This window comes from Phascolarctos cinereus, unplaced genomic scaffold (genome assembly GCF_003287225.1).
Source record: "Phascolarctos cinereus isolate Bilbo 61053 unplaced genomic scaffold, phaCin_HiC Scaffold_1;HRSCAF=81, whole genome shotgun sequence".
Lineage (NCBI taxonomy): Eukaryota > Metazoa > Chordata > Mammalia > Diprotodontia > Phascolarctidae > Phascolarctos > Phascolarctos cinereus.
This window is the reverse complement of record NW_027555514.1, coordinates 198901008-198920061: the sequence shown is the minus strand read 5'-3', so window position 1 is coordinate 198920061 and position 19054 is coordinate 198901008. Positions and strand designations below refer to the sequence as shown.

At 37.4% G+C, this 19054-nt stretch overlaps 1 protein-coding gene across 5 annotated transcripts in view; it reads right to left on the bottom strand.

The window, feature by feature from the left end:
• UCN3 (urocortin 3) overlaps nt 1-19054 on the bottom strand; it is a 71357-nt gene that overhangs the window by 28839 nt on the left and 23464 nt on the right. The window lies entirely within an intron of this gene.

Genomic DNA, 19054 nt, shown 5'->3' with positions numbered 1-19054 from the left:
GACAGAGACAGAGAGACAGAGACAGAAAGAAAGAGAGAGACACAGAGAGAGAGCTGCTCCCACTAATGAGGTGAAATATGTTCTCTCAGGAATAGATCTCTGGCATTTCGCACATGAGTTCCTCCAACTTTAGTCATTGGGCATGCACAGAAAAGCCCTGTTATACTTTTAAATGAGGTAGAATAATCATTGGAGCCTCATCTTTATATCTATACTGCTTAGTCATCCTCATCTTTGTATCACATGATCTAAAAGTTGATTATTTGCTCTCTTATTTAATTCTCTAATGAACTTTCCTCATCCCTTGTTTCTTGCCTTCCCACTTAGATTACAAGTTTCTCAAAAGTAGGAGTAACATCTTCTACCTCTTGTGAATCATCAATAACACCCAGCACAATGCCCGGCACATGGCAAGCACTCAAAAATGTGGTCAATAAAACCAAAAATTATCACTTATGATTTCTGAGTTTCTAAGTCTATTGTTTAGATTTCTAAGTAACTCTCCCTCTCGAAATTTAAATGTTTAAAAATAACTACTGCCTTGCTTCTCTTCTTTGTTTTTTCCTTTAATGTATTGAAGTGTCATGGGATTAAGTCCATAACTGTCATTTCATGCAACCTGTATCAGGAAGCTCATTTGTCCACTTTGAAGCTTTGTCTACTATAAGTTCAAATAGACATCTTGTCAATAAATCACCACATAAGTAGTAAGGTCACTGTGGTTTTGGAAAGGCTCACTGTTATTATTATACTACCAAGAAAGAGATTGCAGTGAGGACTAGACTGGTACTAAGTTGCTAACAAGCATATCATCACTCTGTGGGAACTCAATACAGTGACTCAAGAGTGAAAATGAGATTTCCTTATATCAGTATCTTCCTTTCTTGTCGGGACCCTTCTTCCTAGTTCAATTATAGCTGTCCAAATACTGTTGCTAAAGTCAGTCCTCAAACCAGCTTTGTGAACTTTAATAGGGCCAACCTCTGTGCCTCACTTAACTGATTTGTAAAATAAGGGGGTTAGACTAGAGGAACTCTAAGTTGTTTCCTGACTCTATGATACTAGGATTCCCATGAGAGTCGGCAGCAATATCAGACACCTGGGAAATCAGGTTCTGAGTTTCTGAGAAACAGAGGGAATTAGAAAGTTAAAACAATTTCGTTCATAAATGTTTCAAATTTGCCAATTCCAAACAGATGGTTTTGTTTTTTAATACCAGAAGCAGGGTTGGGAGCACTTGACAGAATAAGTCAAACAAATGCTCATCTGTCTAGGCCATTAGGCAGAGTTTCTAAGGGCAGCAGATTATTGCAGTTTCCTTCCCACATTGACCCCGGGAAAACATAAAAGATGCAGCTGATGCCAAAGACCATTAAGCAGAGGCCCAGCTGGCCCCAGAAGTCATTCAGCCCTGACTCTTAGGTAATGCAGTAGTGGTGCAGTGGGAAGTATGAGGGATCTGGAGACAGAAGATTTGAATCTACTGCCACCCCTCTAGTATAGCCCTTCATCACTGCATGCCTGGGTTATTATAATAGCCTGCTGGTGCATCTGCCTGCCTCAAGTCTCTCTCTCCCTGCTCCAATCCATCTTCTGTTCAGCCACTAAAGTGATTTTCCCAAAACAGAAGTTTGAACATGTCACTGGCCCACTCAGTAAACTCCAGTGGCTTCCTATTGCCTCCACGATCAAATACAAAATGCTCTGTTTGGAATTGAAAGCCCTTCATAATCTCCTCTTGTCTTTCCAATCTTCATCTCATCTTATACCCCACAAAGTACTCTTACCAAGCATTCAGTTACACTGGTTTCTTTGTTGTTGTTCAGTCATATGCAACTCTTTGAGACCTTATTTGGAGTTTTCTTGGCAAAGATACTAGACTAGTTTGCCATTTCCTTCTCCAGCTCATTTTATAGATGAGGAGACTGAGGCAAACAGGATTAAGTGACTTGTTTAGGGTCACACAGCTAGTAATTGTCTGTGGCTGTATTTGAATTCAGATCTTCCTGGCTCCAGGCCCAGTGCTCTATCCATGATGCCACCTAGCTGCCAACTGGCTTCCTTGCTGTTCCCCAAACAAGAAACTCCATCTCCTAACTCTGGGCATTTTGTCTCCTCTGTGATTGGAATGCTCTTCCTCTTCATCTCTGCTTTCTGGATTTCTTCAAGTCCTGGATAAAATCACATCTTCTACATCTTCCTTCTGTTGATTCTCATCATCCCCATCTTTCTTCTGTTGATTAATTTCATTTCCTCCTGGATTTAGTTGACTTGTACATATTTATTTGTGTGTAGTCTCCTACGTTAGACTGTGAGCTCCTTGAAAGCAAGGACTTTGTTCGGCCCATCTTTGTATCCCTAGCACTTAGCACAGTGCCTGGCACATTAGTAGGTATTTATTGACTCACTGGCTGTGTCTCTCTAGTAAGTTTTGGTCATAAAATCACACCATATTAGAAAGGGAAAGAGAATAAGCATTTATTAGGCTCCAACTGTGTGCCAACCACTGTGCTAAGTTACAATTATCTAATTTGGTCATTAGTGTATATTAGCACTCAACAAGACCTCAAAGATTATCTGATATAACCTTTGCACTTTATAGATGAGGAAAATGAGGCCCATAGAGAGGAAGTGGCCTTCCTCAATGTTGCACAGCTATTAAGTTGTAGGATTAGGACTTGAATCAGACTTAATTACAAATTGAGTGATATTCAATGTCTGTAATCCATTCTGTGGCTGCTTGTGGTATGGTAGCCTACTATGGAGGAAGCATGAAGTTGAGAATCTGAACTAGCTAATTCCTAGGCAACTTGGTGGCACGGTGGATAGAGTGTAGGACACGGGGTCAGGATAACTGAAGTTCCAATCCTGCCTCAGACAATTACTAGCTGTGTGATTCTGGGCAAGTCATTTAACCTCTTCAGCTTACCTCAGGGTTGCAGTGAGGATCAAATGAGTTAATATTAATTATTATTATTGTTTAAATTAATAATAAATTATATTAACATAGTAAATGAGTTAATATATAACATAAAACAATAAGCAAATCTTTAAATACTATATAAATGACTGTTATTTTTATTGTTATTAATTCCTACTGCTAGAATTTTAAAGTGAGAATAGGTTAGGCAGAAATAGAAGACAGGAGAGGACAAATTCAAATTAATCCTATCCAAAAGCTAGCTGTCATTATGAAATAGAAATTCCACTTTTGAATGAAATAATAAAACGGTTGTGAAATGGGATAGGCTTAGGTTTCAACTGATTTAATATAAAATATAATTTTTATTTTAACTTTAAATAAAAAGCTTGATAATATAAAAAGCCAGGCATATTTAGAGTGTCAGACACTTATATTTTCCTTTTGCCGGACATTTAGTAATGTAGAACATTAGTTCACATATGATGTGAAGATAGGCCAGTCTCCCTCTCTGCTTCTTAGTTTCTTCACCTGTAAGAGAATCTAATTTTCAGTCTATACTTCCCCTCTGGCAAGGTGATTCTGTTTGTGGTCATGTCAGACAAGTACTCTGAGGGAAAATGCTTCTATCTAAATTCAGGGAACATCTTAACGTCCCAGGTTTACTTGCATGAAGTTACTAGGCCTGCACCTCTCAGATGGCCTCTGGATTCCAATTTCACAAAATTAGTAATGATTACAGTTATAACCAATGCTTCCTGTTCCCACAGATACTATATAAAGCACTTTATTTCACCAATAATGACAAATGATGAGAAATTGCCTCCTTGCCAGAAATTTGGTAGAAATAATAGTGGATTTAGTCCTAGACTTCACTACTTACTAACCAAAGACCTATTGTAAGTCCCTTCAGTTTCCCTATCTGTAAAATAAAGGAGTAGGATTTTCATTTCTCTGACTAGGCTGTGAGATTTGTAAAGACGAAGCCTCAGTTTCCCCCTCTGTAAAATGAAGGGTTTAGATGATATGACTTCTTAGGTCCTTTCCAGCTCTAAATTTATAATCACAAAATCCCTTTCAACTCTAAGATGTTGTCGCTGTTCTTGGTTGCTAAAAGAGACCTTAACAATGATCTCATCTAGTTACCTTATTTTATAGATGAGAAAAATTACCTTATTTTAAAGATGAGAGGACCAGGTACCTAACTAAAGTCACCTACCAAGTGAGTGGCAGAGTTGGGACTGGAATTCAAATCTCCTGATATCCAGACTAAGTAATGATAAGTTAATTTTGTCATTTTACTTTTAATTTGCTGTTGTTGTTTTTACAGTAGGCTAGGTACTGCGTCCCTAATCCATATAAATTATCTTCTGTTCGGTCAACTTGATGGAGAATTGGATTTAAATGAGGATGGTGGTCTGGATGGTATGGCATAATTATATCTGATTAGTTAGGCTAGGGACTGAAGTGTGATTTCATTAGTATAAAGAATTCCCCAGGGAAGGAAACTCATTCTATCAATGCAGGTCAGTACCTTCACTGAAACTTGTAGTCTTAGAGAGTTGTCTATATCAGAGAGATTTTGTGTCTTTCTAAGGATCAGATAGCCAAGAGGCAAGACTTGAACTCAGATCTTTCTGCCTTTTAAGGCCAGCTCTCTATTCATTATGCCATTGGGCCTTAGATTCTGACTGTGTGACACTGGAGAATCATAAAATCACTCAGCTTCAATTTCCCCATCTATGAAATTAAGATAACAGTGCATACTTTAAAAGATTATTGTGGGGGGCAGCGAGGTGGCGCAGTGGATAGTGCTCCAGCCTTGGAGTCAGGAGGACCTGAGTTCAAATCCTACCTCAGGCACTTGATACTTACTAGCTGTGTAACCTGGGCAAGTCACTTAACACCGATTGCCTTACCAAAAAGGAAAAAAAAAGATTATTGTGAGGATCAAATAAGATAAAAATATCTATGTTGCTTTGAAGACTTTGAAATACTATATAAATATTGGCTACTATTATTAAATTCTATATTTTGTATCCTGGTAATATAGGTGCTTTAAAATACACATGTGTAAAATACACATTTATCTCAGGTAAACGATCAGTTTTGTGGGTGTATACTTGGGTTAAATAATTTTTAATAATTTTCTTCATTTTTCTTCAGTTATTGGGTATTCTTTTCTATTTTTTGATATTTGCAATTTTGTTCTCTCTCTTTCTCTCCCTGTCTCTGTATCACTCTCTGTCTCTCTCTCCTTGATCTCATAAGCTTAGACATTATATCAAACACTAACTATGTAGTTTATTAATAGTGTAACAAATAATACAAAGGCATATTTAAATTTTTCAATAATGAGAAAAATCACATCTCAGAATCATATTAGCCAGCAACTATTAATGGATAACTTCTTCAGAGATACTGGAATCGGTGTCCTAACATTCAGTTTTCTTAGGATTAGGACTAGGTCAGTCTATGCTTTGAACCCTGAGGATATGATTGGAACTCAGTTCTTTTAATTGTCTGTTCAGTCTTTTCTTCAAAGATAACAGTTTAACCCCCTCAGGAAAGTAGTTCTCTTAGTCCTTTTTTCTGTCCTTTTCTCTCAGTTTCTTTCATTCAGTTAACCTTCTCCAGAATGCAATTAAATTATTTCTACCCAATATTAAATTCCCTTTTAAAGACAGAATGGCATTTATAATCTTTATGGGAGGGGTTACTAAAGTTGGCATTACATTATATTGACTCTTCTGAGTACATTTTGTTTTCCCCAAACACAATATAAACTCTTTGACATCAGGGATTTTTTCATATTTGTCCTTGTACACCCAGAACCTAGCACAGCGACTTTTGCATATTGGGTTTGTGTCAATACTCATCCTTTTAACTAATTGCCACTTGGGAGAGGAGAGGGATTAAATAGCCTTTTAAAAATATGTCAGGTTAGGTTGCTATAATTGCATACCATTTTCTCTCACATTTATTTTTCTTATATTTTAGTATTAAGTTTTATCTCAGACAAGATTGTCTGAAATAAAAATACATTTCCAATGATCGAGAAATGGCTGAACAAATCATGATATTTGAATGTAATATAATATTCTTGTGACATAAGAAAGGACAAATGTGAAGAATATAAATATGGCAAGATTTATTTGAAATGATGCAGCAAGAAGAAAACAGAGCCTCCTAAAATGCTGTAATGTATATTACAATTACTTAAAATAAACAATAACAATAACTTCTTGGTATAAACAGAATAGTAAAAAAAAGATGGGTTACTATAAATATGTTAAAGACAATATACATATCTTTAAGGTTAGAGTTAGTAAATAAGGAAAGTTAACAGAAACATGAAATCATTTACAATTTCTTAATTTTGTTTCACATTCATGTTCTGTGTTCTATGCTATTTTTCTTATGCTTTTGCTTGTATTACAAACATTTGGCCATGGAAATTAAGGTAAAACACAGTCAATCAAATAAATAACATCAATAAGCTGGAGAAGATGAAGAAAATGGCAAACTGGGATGGTGAATGGTCTCAAGATCTTGCCATTTAAAGACTTGTGGAAGGAACTATGGATGCGCAGCCAGGAGAAGAGATGTAGAGGGGATTTGAAAGCTATTTTCAAGTATCTGAAAGCCTGTGATGCAGATTGTTTTTTTTTTCACCTTCTTGTTCCCACAGACAAAACTAGAAAGCAATGGGTAAAAATATCATTGAGGAAAATTTTTTTAATATAATAAATGTTTAATAAGTATTTCTATCTTAATTGAATAAACAAAAATAGAAGCTTTGCAGAAGCTTTTGGAGAGAGGGAGTGAGAATTGGACTTTTCCTTACCTAAGGTCTTCAAGTAAAGGCTGAATGATCAATCACTTGGTGGAGGAAAGATTCTGGGTCAGATATGGATTGTACTTGATGGCCTCTGAGATATCTTCTAGCTCCTATGATTCGGTGGTTCTATGATACCATATTAATATGAGAAAGTAATACACAATATCCTCTTCTTTTTCACTCAACCACCTTGACAACTCCTTTATCAGTTTACTCTTTGTATTATGTCCATACTCAGGATAATTGACTGCTTAATTTTACTCTTCCTAATGATGTGCAAAGACACCTGAAGCTGAGCTGATAGACCCAAGTGATGTACTGGACAGTTTATAACTATATTAGTATTTGAATGGACATATTTAGAAACAGTTTGTGGACCATGGGATTTATGAAGCTCATCTGTTCTGCGTATCATTGTGTCATAAGCTAATGCCAGAGAAAGAATATTAAACAATCCATCAATGTGAGACTAACTCAATGAGAATCAGAATATTTATAAAAAAGACTTTTCAGAGTTCCTATTTGGGAAACAGAGTAGTCTAAAGGAGGCCCAAGAGTAGAAAGATCTTCTCCTCTGATTTACTATATGTCCTCGCCCATCTCTTTACTTCCATGGTTTGAGTGAAGGAAGGGGAAGGGGAGAATAAGAGGGATAAAAAAAATAAATTTTGTTCATTGAAAATATAAAATAAAAATAAATACATAAACACCTTATGTTTTTTAGAGGCGATATGGGAAAACTGGGATGCTAGTGCACTGTTGGTGGAGCTGTGAACTGATTCAACCATTCTGGAGAGTAATTTGGAACTGTGGCCAAAGGGCTATAAAACTGTGCATACCCTTTGGTCCAGCAGTACCACTGCTAGGTATATATCCCAAATACATCTATCTATCTATCTATCTATCTATCTATCTATCTATCTATACACACATACACACATATACACATGCATACATGTATATATGTAAATGTAAATGTATATGCATGTATGTATATGTATGTATATATGTGTATGTGTGTGTATATATATATGTGTGTATATGTGTATATATGTATACACACATACATAAAATGGAAAAGGACTTATTTGTACAAAAATATTTATAAGAGCTCTTTTTGTGGTGGCTAAGAATTGGAAATCAAAGGGATACACACCAATTGGGGAATGACTAAACAAGTTGTGGTATATGATTGTAATGGAATATTATAGTACAATGACAAGCAGGATGATTTCAGAAAAACCTTACTTACATGGAAAGACTTCCATGAACTGATGTAAAGTGAAATGAGCAGAACCACAAGAACATTGTACACAGTAACAGCAATATTGTATGATGAAGAAAGGTAAATGACTTAGCTATTCTCAGCAAGACAATGATTCAAGATAATCCCAAAGGACTAAGGATGAAGCGTGCTATCCACCTCTAGAGAAAAAACTGATATTGTTTGAATACAGACTGAAGCATGATAATTTTCACTTTCTTCCATTCTTTTTCTTTTGAGTCTTTTTGTGCAAAATGACTAATATAGAAATGTTTTACATGATTGCACATGAATAACCTGCATCTAATTGCTTATCATCTCTGAGAGGAGAGAGAGCAGGGAAGGATAGAATTTAGAACTCAAAACTTTTTTTTAAATGTTAAAAAATTGTTTTAACATGTAATTGGGGAAAAATAAAATATCATATATTTTAAAAATGCCTTCCATCATTCTGTTTGCCCTGCTCTGGATGCTTTAGAATTTGTCAATCTTCTTCTTAAATTATGGCATCCAGAACTGAATACAGTATTCCAGATGTGACTTTGACAGAATAGAACTATTTCCTTCCTAGTCCTCAATATTATGCCTCTCTTCATGCAGCTTAAGCATGCATTAGCTTTTTTTCACTGCAACATTATTTTGTTCATGGATATTGAGCTTGTAGCACACTAGAATCCCCAGATCTTTTTCAGATGAACTTCTCTTTTTCCCTGGGACTGACCTATTCTCATTGGTAGGTAAATGAAAACTAGCCTCAATCCAGTATACCAAGCTATCATTTTTCACAGACCGTCTAAACACCCACTAGGAAAACAAGGCCTCTTGATATCTGCCCTGCTGCCATGTTTAATTGTCCCTTTCTAGTTTTTGCTCCTGATCTGAGAACAACAATATTCAAATCACTCCTACCATTGCTACCAGTAAGACAACATCTAATCTCCTGTGGCTCCACTCACAAGTTCTGTGAGTACCTAGACCAAAATTCCCTTCTCTGGTCACTACTCCCCTAGATGTACTGTGTTCCTTGCTGGAATGTGAGCTCCACCATGGCCAAGACTGTCTTACTTTTGTATTTGTATCCCCAGCAACTAGCACAGAGTTTGGAATATGCTAGGTGCCTAATAAATGCATATGGATTGATTAGTTTCTCCACATCTTGTATTTGTGAAAAGATAAGCGTGATACAAAGCAATTTGAGGAAAGAGCGGGCACAAACAATTTGGGGACAGTAAGGGCAAAGAAAAAGTTTTGCTGCATATGTGACACAAGAGTGTGACCTTGAAGGAAGACAAGAATTTTGATAAATGAAGATGTTGATGGTGTGTCTTTCTGACTTGAGGAATAGCTAGTATGAAGGTATGAAAGTAAGAAGTATGTTGTCAAGCTTTTAGAATAGCTAGGAGTCCAAAAGAGATTTTGTTTCTGTATTTGGACAGGCCCAGTCACTGCTTTTTTATTATAAAATCATAAGCATAATTTCCACGTTTTTTTTTTTGCTAGGCAATGGGGTTAAGTGACTTGCCCAGGGTCACACAGCTAGTCAGTGTTATGTGTCTGAAGCCGGATTTGAACTCAGGTCCTCCTGAATCCAGGGCTGGCACTCTATCCACTGCGCCACCGAGCTGCCCCTAATTTCCACTTTCTCATGTATACAACAGATATTTAAGTATTACAGTGCAAATATGGCATTGTCCTATTATTAATGATGAGAATAGATTATTATAATGATGCTAGCAAATCCATTCCATTTTATATTCCTCTGCTGCCCTTTCAGTTTCATCTATGAATGCTCTCAGGATGATGTAGCTTGGTTGGGTCTTTAACACCAAGCTTTTTGTAGGTTCCTCTACCTATACCCTGCTTTTCATTATAGTGGGGTGGGGCAAGTGGATAGAATATTAGACTTGGAGTCAAGAAAACCTTAATTAAAATTTAACCTCAGACATTTATTAGCTGTACAACCCTAGTTAAATCATTTAACCTCTCTCAGCCTTAACTTCTTCATCTGCAAAATAGGGATAATAATAGCACCTGGGAAAAAATCTTTGCATCATTTGCCTAATAAAGGTCTCATTTCTATGATATATAGAGAACAGAATCAAATTTATAAGAATAAGAACCATTCCCCAGTTGATAAAAGGGCAAAGGCTATGACTAGGCAGTTTTCAAAAGAAGAAGTCCAAGCTATCAATAAGCATATTTTTAAAATGCCTTAAATCACTAATTAGAGGAAATATAAATTAAAACAACTCTGAGGATCCACCCCAAACCCATCAAATTGGCTAAGATGACCAAAAAAGGAAAATGACAAATGTCAGAGGGGCTATGGGAAAACAGATACTTCAATGCACAGTTGGTAGAGCTATGAACTAAGCCAACCATTCTGGAAAGCAATTTGGAACTAAGCCCCAGAAGCTATTAAACTGCAGACCATTTGACCTAGCAATACTGCTCCTAGTTCTATACCCAAAAAAATCAAAGAAGGAGGAAAAGGACCCATATGTACAAAAGTATTCACAGAAGCTCTTTTTTTGTGGTATCAAAGAATTGAAAAGTGAAGGGATAGATGCCCATCAACCAGGCAATGGATGAAAGTAACAGCCCCTACGTCCCAGGTTGTCATGAGAATAAAAGCACTTTGTAATGTGCTTTTCAAATGTCAAAGTGCTATATAAATGCCATTACTATTATTATTGTTATTATTAATTATTCCATTTTCTTTCTCCATAATGTTGTAAAGCAAAAGGGAAAGATGAGGGTACTACAAGAGAATAGCAATTACTTCTGGTGAGATGAGAACAGTTTCAAAAGGGAGCACCATGAATGTATGGCTCCATTTCTCCACAATCCCACAAGCAGTACACAGACAGCGTCTGGGACACACAGTAGCACGTGCCCTCCTGTCAAAGGCACAGAGGTATTCAGGGCACAAGCTTCCATAAAATAAGACAGAGAGCTTGACATGATACCATTAAGCAACTGCAATGTTACCAATGGAACAAGACAAAGGAGTGGCATAGAATTATTAGGGCACTATTCCTAAAAACAGATGAAAAATAAGGAAAGAGGAGCAGGGAGCCAGGAGATTTAATTCTAATTACATCATGGCAAATAAATGGCCAATGACCTGATAGGGTTAGTTAAGTCTCAGCATATTTACATCAAGAACTTTCTTGGGGCTGAGGTTGAGCCAGTCAAATTGGTTTTTACTACTCAGAAATGTTTTGCAAAAAAGAGCTTGTGGACTGAATTCCTATTGCACTTGGCTACTGCATCTCTCTACTTGGGAAGGGGATCAAGTATTTACTGGCTGAGGTGATTTCTGAGCTCTATTGACCTTCTCCATAAGATGAGTATATCAGTTAAACTTTTCTAAGAAATGATGATCATCAGAAGCTTTATTTTGATCAATTTCCCATTTCCAATTAAATGCCAGAAGCAAATAAAGGAGCAATGAGTAAAGTTACAAATAGACAAATTTAGGCTTGATGTCAGGAAAAACTTCTTAACTATCAGAGCTGTCCAGAAGCAAAATGAGCTGCCTAGAGAAGTGGTGAGTTCTCTCTCTTCAGAGAAAAGGCTAGATGACTACTTGTCACATATGTTATATTGATGAGTGACTCAAGAAGTATTTATTTAACTCCTACTGTGTGCTAGATACTGTGTTAAATGCTTGGGATATAAAGAAAGTAAAAAACAATAATCCCTGTTCTCAAGGAGCCCAGAGTCTAGTAGGGCAGATAATATGTAAACTAGGTATATTGAATATAATCCAATATATTCAAACAAAGAAAAATTGGAGATTGTCTCAGAGGGAAGAGATTACTACTAAGGAGGATTGTGAAGGCATTTTGCAGAAGGTAGGATGTGAGCCCAGACAAGAGAGGAAAGAAATCCAGGTATGCAGGACAGCCAGTGTTGAGTCAATTAATAGAGTGTCTTGTTTAAGGAACAGCAAGGAGTTCAGTGTCTCTGGATTGTAATTAAGGCATAAGAAGACTGGAATAGTGGTAAGGTTCAGGTTGTGACAGATTTTAAAAGCCAAAGACAAGATTTTATATTTGATTCTGCAGGTAAAAGGGACACACACACACACACACACACACACACACACACACACACTTACACACACAGAGGACCTCCTGTGTGTGGGGAAGTGGGGGTGACATAATCAGATTTGAACTTAATGAAGATCAATTTGATAGCTAATTTGACAATAGTGGATGAACTAGAGTGGGGAGACACTTGAGGCTGGGAGACCAACCTAAAGGCAATAGTCCAGACACAAGGTAACGAAGGCCTGAACCAGAGTGGCAGCAAGGCCAGAGGTATGAAAGAGGCAGATATGAGAGTTGTCATGAAGGTAAAAATTACAGGACTTGGCAATAGATTAGATATGGTGGAGGCAGTGAGAAAGGATGAGAAGTTGACGATAACACCTCAGTTTTGAGCTCCAGTGACTCAATAGTAACCTAAACAGTAATTGGGAAGTTAGGAAGAAGGAAAGATTTTAGGGGAAGAAATAATGACTTTAGTTTTGGACATGTTGAGTTGAAAATATATTCATAGTATCCAGTTAGACATATCTAAGAAGCAGTTGGGAATGTGAGACTAGAGATCAAGAGAAAGATTAGGGCCAGACATGGAGATTTGATCAGCTTAGAGATGATAATTGAATCCATGAGAGCTGATGAGATCACCAAGTGAAGAAGTATAGAGGGGAAGAGAAGAGAGGGCCAGGATGCTGTTTTGGGGGACATCCATAAGTAACAAATATGATGTGGTTAAAAAATCCAGCAAAGGAGACTAAGAAGAAGTGGTCAAACCATTTATTTATGGGTTAGACTAAATAGCTGTGGGGGTCCCTCCACCTCTCATGTTCTCTCAGCTATAGACTGAGGTAGAACAATCAGAAGTAATGAAATGGCAGGATATGAGGACGAACAGTTCAAGGCCAATGCAAGGGTGTGTAAAATTAGGGACCAGGCATGTCAAGCAAGGAGGCAAGTTTAGACAAAAAGCTTTTTGCAGTTTGTTACAGTCATAGTTGAGAGACGACTGAATAAAATCTTCCTTTATGAGCCTGGAAGAAAGGAAAAGGCCAAATGGAGATAAAAGGTCCACACTTAGGAATTGTTTTCTCTGGGTGCAAACGTGCTACACCAGCCCTCATATTTATCCAGGCAGTGATTAGTCAGTGCTCCTCTGCCTGAAACTAATGAGATGATATTTTCAGCACAAAGCTCCTTGCCACAAGAGACTGTATGGTAATTCAAATTGCTCCAATTTTTAAGGGCACAAAAGCCACTAAGGTCTTACCCTACAGCAAGCTACAACTTTCTGTGTGCTCTGACCAATCTGCAACTTATTCACTTCAGAATTAAGGCCTTATTGTTTTTTATCCAGCAAATCATTAGAGGTGTGAGGCTAGGGAATGAGCTTTAGAAATGGTTTCACTGTCCAAGCAGTACCCTTTCCTACCTTTCTTTCATGTACCTCCATCTTTAAGTTTGGTCCTAGTACTAACTGTGGTAATGCAGAAAGATGCGCCATCTTGGTGGGTCAGGAAACATGGATTCTAGTCCCATCGGTGCTGCAGTGTTGTTATGTAGCTATAAAAAAATAATTTAAGCCTCAATTTTACCATTCGTATAGCATGGGTGATAGATTAGGAAATTAAGGTTTAGGTAAAATGAATGATCTATTGTGACACACATATATTAAACGTCTGAGGAAGTATTTGCAGAATACTTAGAGAATGTTGGAGCTCTCAGGAAAGTTACACAGAGAATCTAAATCATCTTACAGAGGGGGAAACTGAGGCCCAGAGAGGCAAATTTATTTGTCCAAAGTCACATAGCTAGAAAATGATAAAGCCAAAACTCAATTCATACCATCTGACTCCGAGTCCTCCTCCACATGTGCCTCTCTTCTCTCCAACCTTGCTTAGATTATGTGCTGAAGGCTTGACAAAAGTTGGGGAAAGAATAATGGATTTGGAGTCAGGAAATCTGGGTTTGAATCCCAGCTTCACAGGGTCATTATGAGGATCAATATGCTGCAAACTTGAAAAATGTCATAAGCTATTGTTATTGGCACGCTGTTTTAGATGATTCTATTTTATTTCAACCAACAAATATTGGAAGTACCTGTCTCTTTCCCAACTCTACACCTTTGTTCGTACCAGTCCTCTTGCCTTAAGTGCCCTTCTCCCTTCTCACCTATATTCAAATTTGCCCATCTTTCATCAGGCTTTACACCATCCCTGAAGCCTTTCTTGATTCCTCACAATAGGATCACAGATTTAGATCTGGAAGGTTAAAAAAAATATGGCTTGCCTAAGGTTGGACAGGTAGGAAGAGATCTGAACTTGGGGCCTCTGGCTACAAATCCAGCCTTCTTTCCACTACACTGCATTGTCTCTCTATAATTTCTCCCCTTCTTTGAACTCATAGGATTTTTTAAAAGTCTTTTTTTACCTGATAACAATCTTTTAAAAATTAAATGATTGAAAATTACATCAAAGTAAAAAAATGAAAAGTCAACTTTCGGACTGATCCCAAACTATAGTTGTTGTAACAGCTTAAAAGATTTGTGATAATTTATTAAGTGTATGATTATTATGAAATCAAAGAGATTAAACAAATGAGACTTCATTAAAACACAGGTCAAATTTTATTTGGGAAAGGAATTAATAATTTCTGGCTTATACTACTGCTACTATTATTTAGATACACAAAAACTCCAGTAAGATAAAAATTGTTTTATATTTTGATCCAAAGTATCAACTTCTAAATGAGACCTTTCCTAAATTCCCTAGTTATTAACATTTTTAAGACTTCCTGGGGGCAACTAGGTGGTACAGTGGATAGAGCCCTGGCTCTGGAGTCAGGAGGATCTGAGTTCAAATCCAGGGTCAGACACTTGACACTTACTAGTTGTATGACCTTGGGCAAGTCGTTTAACCCTGATTGCCTCACCAAAAAGAAAAAAAAAGACTCCCTGAAATTACTTTGGATTTACTGTGTATATATTTTGTACTTACTTTTTTGTGAACAAGGACTCCTGAGTTTGTCTTTTTGTCCCCAGTGCCTGGCTTAGTGCTTTGCACACAGTAGGCATTTATTTAATGCTTGTTAAATTTAATTGGTCATTTAAGAAATCATTTCAATATAGGACTAGACATTAAACTTTACTAAAAATCAGGTTCTGTGATACAATACTGGCCAAGGCCACCTGTTGGCAATCTATTTACAGGGATCTCTGATGGAAAAGAAACTAAATGTTAATGTATTTGAAATAACAGTAGACTGGGAAATAAAATAATCAGATTCTATTCCCAACAGTTATGTGATCTTGGACAAGACAGTTCTCCCATCTGGATCACAGCCTCTTTACCTACAACATAAAGGGGTTGTAGATAATCTTTAAGGTGCCTTCTGGATATAATGTTCTAGGGTTGTAGTCTAAAGTTGAATTTTAAAGGACAACCCTGGAAATAATTCGATCCAGATTACTTGGTGCTTTAGGCTCCCTGTTACTGCTTCCATGGTGCTAAGTAGCAGCCAAGAAGGGGAAAAAATGAAAACTAGGGGTAGCTAGGTGGTGCAATGGACAGAGTACTGGCCTTGGAGTCAGGATGACCTGTGTTCAGATTTGGCCTCAGACACTTACTAACTGTGATGCAAGTCACTTAACTCTGATTACCTCAAAAAAAAAAAAAAGAAAACTAGAATCTTAAAATCTCAGACCTAGAAGGGGCTTTAGCCTAATATTTTTCCTTTTATAGATAAAGAAACTAAGATCCATAGAGGTCAAGTAATTTCAATCAATCAATATTTATTAAGCACTTACTATGCGCCAGGCACTGTGCTAAGCACGCAAGTTCACACATAGAGTCTGTGGCAGAGCTAGCCCTTGAACCCATCATCTCCTGAATTCCCCAGTAGTGTTATACTGCTCATCTTTAATAACAGAAATGACTTTTTCAGAGATCTTTCTTCCCAGAGTTAGAAACACTTCACAATTTTGATTCATGAAAAAAACCAAACCAAACCAAAACAAACAAAAGCAAACTGACAAACAAAAAAGGTACCTAGCTACCTAAAGAGAAAGCTACATGCCCAGGAAATGGAGTCAGCAGACAAATTCTAAGTCTGTTTAAAAGCTTGGTTTGTTATGAAAGATGCATGTGATATTCAGTCAGTAAGATGTTTGCTAACACAGATGGGCGATGTTAATCTTAGACATTTGGTTATTGGAGTGTATTACAAGCACAAAACTACAAACTATCCATTTGGTGACTCAAGGTGAATTGCCAGAAGGGCCTAAAGATCAAGGAACAATTTAAATTAAAATTCTACGAACTAATGAGCAGCCAGAGGAAATGAGGTCCTATGTGCGGTCCCTAAATAGTCAACACTAAGAATGGTAGCCATTGGTATAATGAAGGGTTGCTTGGCACTGGAAGTATGCTGTAGGAGGGTTTGTGGTAGTAATTAAAGCTTATGAAAGTAATTAAGAGAAAAGGAACAAAGTTAAGAAGGGTCAAACTATATTCTGGGATTATGTAGCATTCAGCGAATATGAGTGAAGTTCAATTAATTTCCCAAGAGTCTTGATGCCATATCACTCCTCTGATTAACAAAAGGATTTCTTATGTCTTCTGGAGAAGCATTAGTGTCTAGTGGAAGAGTTCTGGATGACATGGAGTTTTGCTTCTGTTCTTCAACTAATTAGTTATGTGACCTTATTATCTCTACTCTTTCTACTTATGTGCTGATATTTTGAGGCCAGGGGTCTGTTCCCTTTTGAACAAATAAATGAAAAAGCATTCATTAAGCACTTACTATCTGTCAAGTACTATGCCAAGTGCTAGGGATACAAAAGGATAAAATACAGTGATATAATAAAAAAGGGAAGATAATCCTTGCCCTCAAGGAACTTATATTCTGTTACTTATAGGAGAGCATTAGTCTGGGGAGGAGTATTTTGGTTTAGAAAGTTACAGTGGGAAAATGAGTAAATTGTTACTTTTTTTTTTTTCCTGAGACTGGGTCTTCTAATCTCACCCAGCCTAGGAACTACACCAGTCATTCATAGGCTGACCACACTGTTGATCCAAACTGAAACTTTAATCTGTTCTCTTTCCAAACTGAGCCAGGTAGCCCAAGGGCTCCCCTACCCCTACTCCATGACCCTTTGCTCCGAGGAGTTCCTAGGCACCATATTGGTGTCTGACTTAGTGTGCACACCTGGTCAACTTTAGCTCTACTGCTGCCCTACCTTTTAGCCCTACTCCATAACTCAAGAGATCATCCTCCCCAGATTACAGGCATAAGCCACCATGCCCAGAAACTCAACCTTTCTAGTAGCAAGAGCAACATTGATTTAATGATGATCTCAGAACTGGTAGGGGACTGAACAAAGATGCCACTTGGCAGGAGGATGGCTGGCAAGAAGATGGCAAGGAATAAAGGGAACCTGGATCTGTAGGGCATGTGAAGCACTTACCAACAGGCCAAGGCCTAGGAATTCTAAAGCTAAACATGAACCTTTGGTGAATTATTAATCCTCTCTACCAATTACTATTTCTCCTCTCTTTGTACCTGTTATTTTCTGGGTCTAATCCCCAATTAGACTCTCAGCTCCTTGAGATCAGGGACTTTTAAGAACATTAATAAACTGGAGATGGATTGCCCTGAAGAAGGCAAACCAGAAGGCTTTGAACCAGTGTCAGCTTTTTTTAGAGGGGCTTTCAAAAATTTTTTAACATATGTTTTAAAAACTTTGGGTAACAAATTTTCTCCCTTCCTCCCTCCCCACCCACCCTCATTGAAAAGGCAAGGATCTCGATACAGGTTACAGATGTGTAGTCATGAAAAGCACTTCCATAGTCATTCTGTTGTGAAAAACTAAGTATATTTCCCTTCATTCTATCCTACCCCCCCATTTATTCTATTCTCTCTTTTGACCCTGTCCCTCCTCAGAAATGTTTCCTTTTGATTATCCTCTTGCCCAATCTGCCCTCCCCTTTATGAATCCCCTGTTCTCTTGTTCCCTTCCCCCTTATTTTCCTGTAGGGTAAGATAGATTTCCATACCCCATTGTGTATGTTATTCCCCCCTTAAGCCAAATCCTATGAGAATAAGATTCACTCATTCCCTCTCACATTCCCCCATTTCCCCTCCATTGTAAAAAGCTTTTCTTGTCTGTTTCATGTGAGATAATTTACCTCATTCTACCACTCCCTTCCTTCTCCCAGTATAATCCTCTCTCACCCCTTAATTTTATTTTCCAGATACCACCCCTTCATATTCAACTCACCCTGTGCCCTCTATCTATCTATACATATACATATATATAATTTTTTTTCCTCCCACTACCCTGATACTGACAAAGGTCTCATGAGTTACAAATATCATCTTTCCATGCAGGAATGTAAACAGTTCAACCTTAATAAGTCTCTTATGATTTCTCTTTCCTGTTTACCTCTTCATGTTTCACTTGAGTCTTGTATTTGAAAATCAAATTTTATATTCAGCTCTGGTCTTTTCCTCAGGAATATTGAAAGTACCCTATTTCATTGAATTACCATTTTTTACTCTGAAGGATTATACTCAGTTTTGCTGGGTAGGTGATTTTTGGTTGTAGTCCTATATCCTTTGCCCTCTGGAATATCATACTCCATGCCTTCTGGACCGTTAATGTAGAAGCTGCTAAATCTTGTTTTATCCTGATTGTGTTCACACAATACTTGATTTTTTTCTTTCTGGCTGCTTGCAATATTTTCTCCTTGACCTGGGAACTCTGGAATTTGGCTACAATATTCCTGGGAGTTTTTCTTTGGGGATCTCTTTCAGGAGGTGATCGTTGGATTCTTTCCCATTTCTATTTTGCCCACTGGTTCTAAAATGTCAGGGCAGTTTTCCTTGATAATTTCTTGAAAGATGATGTCTAGGCTCTTTTTTTGATCATGGATTTCAGATTGTCCAATAATTTTTAAGTTCTCTCTCCTGGATCTATTTTC